Genomic DNA, 7,441 nt, shown 5'->3' with positions numbered 1-7,441 from the left:
CTCCTCCCTCTCCGGATACAAATTAAATAGGGATAAATCCGAAGTAAAACCTCTAAATGTCCACACTTTGAAAGAGGTGTTGGGCGACTCCGGCCTTCTTTGGCAAACAGGAGTGATTAAATATTTGGAAATCGAATTCACGGATGAGTTATTGAGTACCCTTAAACATAACGAAAACAAAATCCTGAACAAAATCAAAAATCTGCTGGACGGCTGGTCACCCCGTTTCATCACCTGGTGAGGCCGTATCGAAACTATAAAAATGATGATATCACCCTTGGTTAACTACCTCGTCACGATGCTCCCACTCGTCCTCTCCAAAGAATTCCATGCTAAAGTAGATAAACACATCTCGGCTTTTCTATGGCAGGGCAAAAAAGCGAGAATTAGCTTAAAAAAACTTCGATTGGATAAGAAACTGGGAGGAGTTAATCTGGCGGATTTTAAAACATACCAAATAGCATTCTTAGCAAAACAGGGGTCTTACTGGATATCCTCCCAACCGGACTATAGCCCAGTTTGGCTGTCTGTAGAAAAAGCGATTCTGAAGGGGCTCAGCCCAAGCGCCCTACTCACTGTCAAACCCAGCCCCACCCTAGGTCCAGGTCTAATCTTCAAAAACACGAAAATGGCTCTCTTAAAAGTCAGTAAATATTTACCACATCAATTCCGAAATTCACAGTGGGAGTCTTTATGGCACAACACAACCATCACATACAAAGGGAAACCTCTCAATTACCAAGCCTGGATAGACAAGGGCGTCATATTCCCCCACCAACTCGTCTGAAACGCGCTACCCCTAACCTTTAAAGAAATTCAGGTTAAGTTCCACCTCAATAATATTGAATTTTATAACTTCCTACACATTAAAGTAGCTCTAGCAAAGGCTAATCTGAAAGATGCCACTCCTTCACTCCTAGATTTATTCCCCTCCCTTAACAAACAAGGACACCAAGTCTCTAGCTTGTATAAATTAATGCGTCCGCAAGCGTCCTCCCTAAATGCACCCATCCAACAATACTGGGACTCATTCTCCTCCGTACCGAACTCGGACACGATTTGGGCCAGAACGTGGGAATCCACCACCCGCCACAAAATATGCCCTACACTGTCTCAAACCAAGTTCTGGCTTCTACATAAAGCATTCTGGACTCCCAGGAGGTTGTTTCTTCATAAAATCAAGGACGATGACACGTGTTGGAACTGCTCAGGGGTGGCTGGAGATCTGGAGCACCTAGTCTTCAAATGCTCCTGTGTTATCTCGTATTGGGACAAGATCTTTGGTTTCGTGAAGGAAGTCCTCCATATTACTCTACCAAGAGAATTCTCGTCGCTTGTACTAGGTTTTGCCAAAGCCGTCACTCTCAATGAAAACGATAGAGCCCTACTGGACCTGCTGCTGACGGCTGGGGTTAAAATCATACTTAACAACTGGAAAAGCACGAACAAAGCCTCCTTTCCTCACTGGTTGAACTGGGTATCGTACTTGAGAGGTGCTGACAATATATCCTTGACCTCCACCCCGTGGAGACCCCCATCGAGGAAAATCTGGTCCTCGCTGGACACTCATTTTGATACATACAAACCTCCTTGAATCTTGTTTACAAGGCCCTAGAGCGTGTCATCACACAATGTTTCATTCTGATTGTTAGCCAATCTATGTTTTTGCACATTCCTAACCACAGAGTGATGACTCCAGCTCCCACATGTACTACAGGTTTGGGTTACGAAAATGTACAGCTTATGTAGCCTCTGCGATAGTGGGCTGGTGCCTATCTCCTTCAAGGTCAGGCTTTACATGACACCAGTTATTATCGGAATGTATGTGGACATTTTAAGGGTATTTTATGTAACGTGATGGACTCATTGTTTTATGTTTTATGGACTCAATTGCATTATTGGTGACAATTTTCTGTATTCCTATTCATGTGACTGTAACTATTCGTACTGAACCGACTATTCCTGTACTGATGATTCTCTTTGCAGCTCCTAATAAAAAATCTTTTGAAATAAAAAAAAAGGGTGCAAAAACGCTTCAAAAAAATTGGTTGCCTCCTACCCCCTACCTAGGGTTACCACCTGGCTGGAATTTAACAAGTAGTTGAACTACTTGTAAATCCACCGCTAATTTGAGGTCCGAGGATTGCGCAGATAAAGATTATTTACCGACAATACGCTCACTGCCCGGGGTATTTTTTCCTGTTCTCCACTGTGTGATCGGTAGCAGACAACAGGACCGCTGCAGGCCGAACATCCACCTGTTTTGTGTCATTCGTTGTTATCGGCATCGGCCTTGTCATGTGCTTCAAAGCTGCAGCTCCTGGGCGGCAGACTGACTGTAAGCCCGCCTGATTAATATCAACTGCGTAGTTACTTTAAACTTCAGCCGTTCGCAGATGACAAAAAAATATAGGCGTCTCTAGAGAAAAGGCTTCAGACTGCAACTCGCATGCACACGTTCAGGGCTGTCTGCCCGGCACAGAGCAGTCCGTGCACAGTTCATAAAACGCCAAAGAACAGACTGCAGCGGTCATCTGGAAAGTGTTTAATGGAATTTGTGGCTGGCTCAAAGTCTGTGAGTCCTGGAACAATATTTCCTACATCTGCTCTTAGCTAACTGCTTGCACTTAAGAAACAAAGGCATAAAATGGACTACCTGGCTCGTGTTAGTGGGCAGTACGACGCTGTATTGTTTCGTGCCACAACACATTATAGGGTCTGTTAGCTTAACTGCGAATGCAGTGGGAAACTGTGAATTGTAGTGTTCCCAGGACGTTTTTAGGTCTCACCTGAGACAGAGCAGCATGCACTGTTGCAACATGTTATTGTAATTGCATTTATATAGCGCTTACTACGCAGGACGAGGCGCCGAAGCCTTTTCGTCGAATAGCACGCACGCTACTCCGGAATCCAAAACGGGTTAGTGGTGAAGTAGTATAGGGAAATGTGAAATTATTGTGAGCAGCGGATATGTTAGTCTGTTATTTGAATTGAAAAGGATAGTGGAGGGATAGAAGAGGGAAAGGTTTGCATTTATATATCGCTTGCTACCTCTGATGAGGTGTTGAAGCGCTTTTCGGCGGTTAGCATGCTACTCCAGAACCCAAAACCTTGAAAGGATTAGTGGTGAATTAGTATAGGGAAATATGAAATTAATTTTAGCGGTGGGCATGTTAGTCTATTATTTGCATTGAAAATTATAGTGGAGGGATAGAAGAGGGAAGGGTTTGCCTTTATATCGCGCTTGATACCCCTGAGGAGGATTTGAAGAGCTTGTCAGCAAGTTGCCCGCTACTCCAGAACACAAAAAGGATTAGTGGTGAATTAGTACAGGGAGATATGAAACAAATTTAAGGAGTAGACATGTTAGTTATTTGGATTAAAAGGATAGTGGAGGGATAGAAGAGGGAAGGGTTTGTATTTATATAGCGCTTGCGACACCTGATGTGGTGTTGAAGCGCTATTCGGCAAGTAGCACGCTACTCCTGAACACAAAAAGGATTAGTGGTGAATTAATAGAGGGAAATAATAAACAAATTTGAGCGGTGGACATGTTAGTCAGTTGTTTGGATTTAAAAGGATAGTGGAGGGATAGAAGAGGGAAGGGTTTGCATTATATAGCACTTGCTACCCCTGCGGCGGTGTTGAAGCGCTATTCAACGGGGAGCACGTTACTACGGAACCAAAACAGGATTAGTGGGGAATTAGTATAGGGGAATATGAAATTTATTTGAGTGGTGGACATGTGAGTTTGTTATTTGTATTGAAAAAGGATAGTGGAGGGATAGAAGAGCAAAGGGTTTGCATTTATATAGCGCTTGCTACCCCTGATGAGGGGTACAGAGTACTGGTACAGGGGGCTTAGAGCTCACCTATTGCTTGCCATTTGTTAGCATCATTGACCTCATTTCCTTTCTTTGGTCAGTGCGTGCCAGTTTCACTACCTCTTTTTGAGCCCCCCCTGGAGCAGGGCCCAAATACTGCTTCCTTTCAAACTAAGATCCGCATTATGATATTGGGCGGAAAGCCATCTGACAGCTTGTCGGAGGCTTTCCGCCTGAAATCAGAGGTTTCTGCCCGACTAGAAATGTAATCCCCAAATGGCAGCAGAACCAGCCTCGGCTCTGCCATCAGGATTACAATTTTGCTTTCCGCCTGCCCTTTCATTGCAGTCTGCCTTCCATGAAAAGGTAGGCGAAAAGTCCCTTTGGTGGCTCCTATCAGCGTCCCCTTCCTCCCTGACCCTCTGCTATGGGGCCTGGGGACACCTGTGGTGCCCCACTAAACATCCTAGCGGCATGTGGCAGGAATGCCCATGGTGCCTGCCACATTGAGCAGGGATGTTTAAACTCTGTATTTTTTCCAATACGGCTTGTGCTGCGAGCAGCAGCACAAGCCACAATAGAAAAAATACAGAATCCATCTGCCAAAGCAGCGGTCAGATTGAAATCTGGGAAGTGGGACCTCAGATTCCTTTTCGGGCGGTTCCGCTTCCTCTACGATGCCGGTCAGACACGGGTCCAACCGGCATTGGAATCGGCCCATAAGTGTCTTTCTGCTGCATGTGCCTTCATGGTGGGACTACTTTTTAATTTTTTTCTAGCAATCCATAATAGTGCATGTGTTGGCAGGCCATCTCCTCCCATTCTGCTCCCTCTCTTCCATCCATCCCTCCCTCCTCCACAGCTCTGCAGGTTTTTCTACAGTTGTTTTCTACAGCATTATGTCGGCAAAACGGCACAGAGCGCTTTACATGAGCACTTGATTATGTTACATAAGGTGAGACTGTTTTTTTTCCTTTGGTTTCATTGGTGATTGTCCCCTTCCACGTTGTTGCTTCCTTCCTCTCACCCCACATTGTTGCTTGCCCTCCCGTCCACGTTGTATAGCTGCAAGCGCTCCCACATGCCTGTCGTTGCTTCCAGCCCTCTCTCCCACTCCGACAGAAAAATAAATTGGCAAAGCCAATGCTTCTCATTTATGTAACCTATTATGTTTTTCAATGTTTTTAGCTATAACTATGATAAGGCAAGCACTAGCAACATCTAGTGCTTTTTTATTGCTGGTGGGAGGGCGGAGTGGGATGAATCTACATTCTCTGTTTTGTACACCCTCCCTTCGTCCGAGATGCCTCCCATCCCGCAACCACCGGCAATTTAAAAAAATGGTGCAATAACAAAAAAGCACCAAGAGTAAAACTTTCCTCTAAATTTAGTGTTATTCCGTTTAGCTGTTTTTTAGGTCTCGTGCCCAATGTTGCACTGCTCAGCAGTGCTCGCGCAGCGTGAGACATTTAGTGGGTGAAAAACAGGGATTCAGCACTGACCTAGGAATTCCTTTTGTGCTACCCCATTGGCCTTTGTGTGCGTCTTTTTATAAAAGACTGCACGCAATTGGCCAAAGGCGGGCGCATTGCTCCGCCCATTGCCTATTGGTGTATATTACGCGCTTGGTGTGCGTAATACACACCAAACGGCCATGTGGTCACTTATGTCGCTGTGGCGGGCGCACCACTCGCAGGTTTGTTGTCTTCAATAGTGATCGCTTTCGCGATCGCTTTCACTGCCGCTTATTCTTTTCTTCAATGGAGTTTTGAATTCATGACCTAGGGTGTTGATTTCAAGAAATAGACGCCAAACATGTCCATGCCTCGGTTTGTGCCGGCTCTTGGAGTAAACCATTGCATCCTCTCCGGTCATGCATTGGCTCGCCCAGCTCTAGCAGCCAGGGTTTCTCTGATAGATCAGAGCAGAGTGTGCTGCCAGGGCGGTCTAAATCCCGGCTGTCAGTCGGGATGATTTTGTGTTCGGAGTTTTCTTGTAACTTCTCCTTGCAGTGTGCGTGTGTGGGGGGGAGGGTGATTGGGAGGGTAGTTTTTGGGGCGTGGGAGTCTGCTGTGGGTTTCTTCAGGGGAGCGAATGATGTTCGCAGCTTTCATCCATTCAGAGCTTGGCGAGTCAGATCTTTGGAAGCGCCTCGAGGGTTTGGGAGTGTCTGCTTCGTACTGCTAGCATTGTCCACGGAGTAGGACATAGGCTTTTCTTTTCTTGCTGGAAGTGTCATTTACTCAGAGTCCTACCTCTACCTCATGAGTCTGGAGTAGGTGAGGTGGATTGGCGCCTAAAGAGATCAGGGCCTGGGAACGCTTATATGGCTCTTGTTATTAGCACCAGATCCCCGAATATCCAGGGCGCATTTAACAACACTTTAAGGGTTACCATTTCATGTGAGTTTTTGCCGATTTACTCCAGAAGGAAAACCGGAACTATTTCAGTCGTAGATCTCATGTTGATTGGTGATGGTCTCACAGGTGCATTTCGTGAAGGGGGCTTATCTGGTGCATGTCACTGCTCCCCACGGTAACCCCTCTGGTTCTATATCTGAACTGCCTAAGGGTTGTAAACCGAATTGTACCTATCAAAAGGGTGGGGGGGGTCCTGTGGCCTGTCCCCACCTGCGGGTGCCATGGCTGAGCAGGGAGAGTTCTCTGTGGGGCTGGAGGGCGGTGGGCACTCACATGGAAGGCATTTTTGGAGATCAGGCCTTGCCGCTTGCTGTCTCTGCGAAGCTGCTACGGTTCGGGCAGAGTCCCTACAAGCTTACTCTGCCCCAGCCCCGCAATCTTCTACGAAGCACTGGCACCTGGCAGGAATTCGCCCAATACACCCCTTCGCTTTGCTTTCTTAGGTGTGGAGAAGTGTGGCTCAGTGGTTAGAGCGGCAGACCCTGATGCAGAAGTCTGGCCCGGGACCAGGGTTCAATTCCCACCTCGGCGGCTCTTGGGTTCAATTTCCCCGGACCTGATAATTCTCGCCTCAGTGCCTATTCTAATCATGGGTCCAACTCTGAGCAAATAGCTTGCTTAATCTCCACAACGGCCCCAACAGCGCTAGGATGCCTGGCTTCACCTTGGGGGTGCCCAGGAGTGGGCACTTCACAGGGAAAGGCCAGGAAGGGTTCCTCCGCGGTATTCATACAAGCGCCAAGATGTCTCATGGTGATTTGTGCGCTATACAAGTACCATTTTACACATGTGCCCAACCGCCCCTCCTTCCGTGAGGGCCACTCCATGTCAGATGGGATTCTGGGAAACTATGGTGAAAATTCCAAAGGCAGCATGACTTTGACGTTATATGGCAGGCCATAAACAGGATGGCTGTTGCTACTTAATGACTTTACTACTCTCCAGATGTGGATGGAATCTCCATCTGCCCGAGGTGGGCCGCATTCCTCCCGCCATGTCTGGAGAGTGGAAGAAGGGCTTCCATTCACAGCGTCACTGGAAGCCCAGGGACGCCCTCGAGGCCGTGGCTGAGTTATGGGCCTGGGAGGTAATGGAGCGGGGTCCTCGCACCATACACACGCTGGCCCCATCACGTCCTAAATACACCACACATGCACAAGCACCCCTCAAAACACCTCAATGACTGCTCTGTGCTCA

Source organism: Lissotriton vulgaris, chromosome 10 (assembly GCF_964263255.1).
Source record: "Lissotriton vulgaris chromosome 10, aLisVul1.2, whole genome shotgun sequence".
NCBI lineage: Eukaryota > Metazoa > Chordata > Amphibia > Caudata > Salamandridae > Lissotriton > Lissotriton vulgaris.
The sequence above is the reverse complement of the archived record's forward strand: the minus strand, read 5'-3'. Positions refer to the sequence as shown.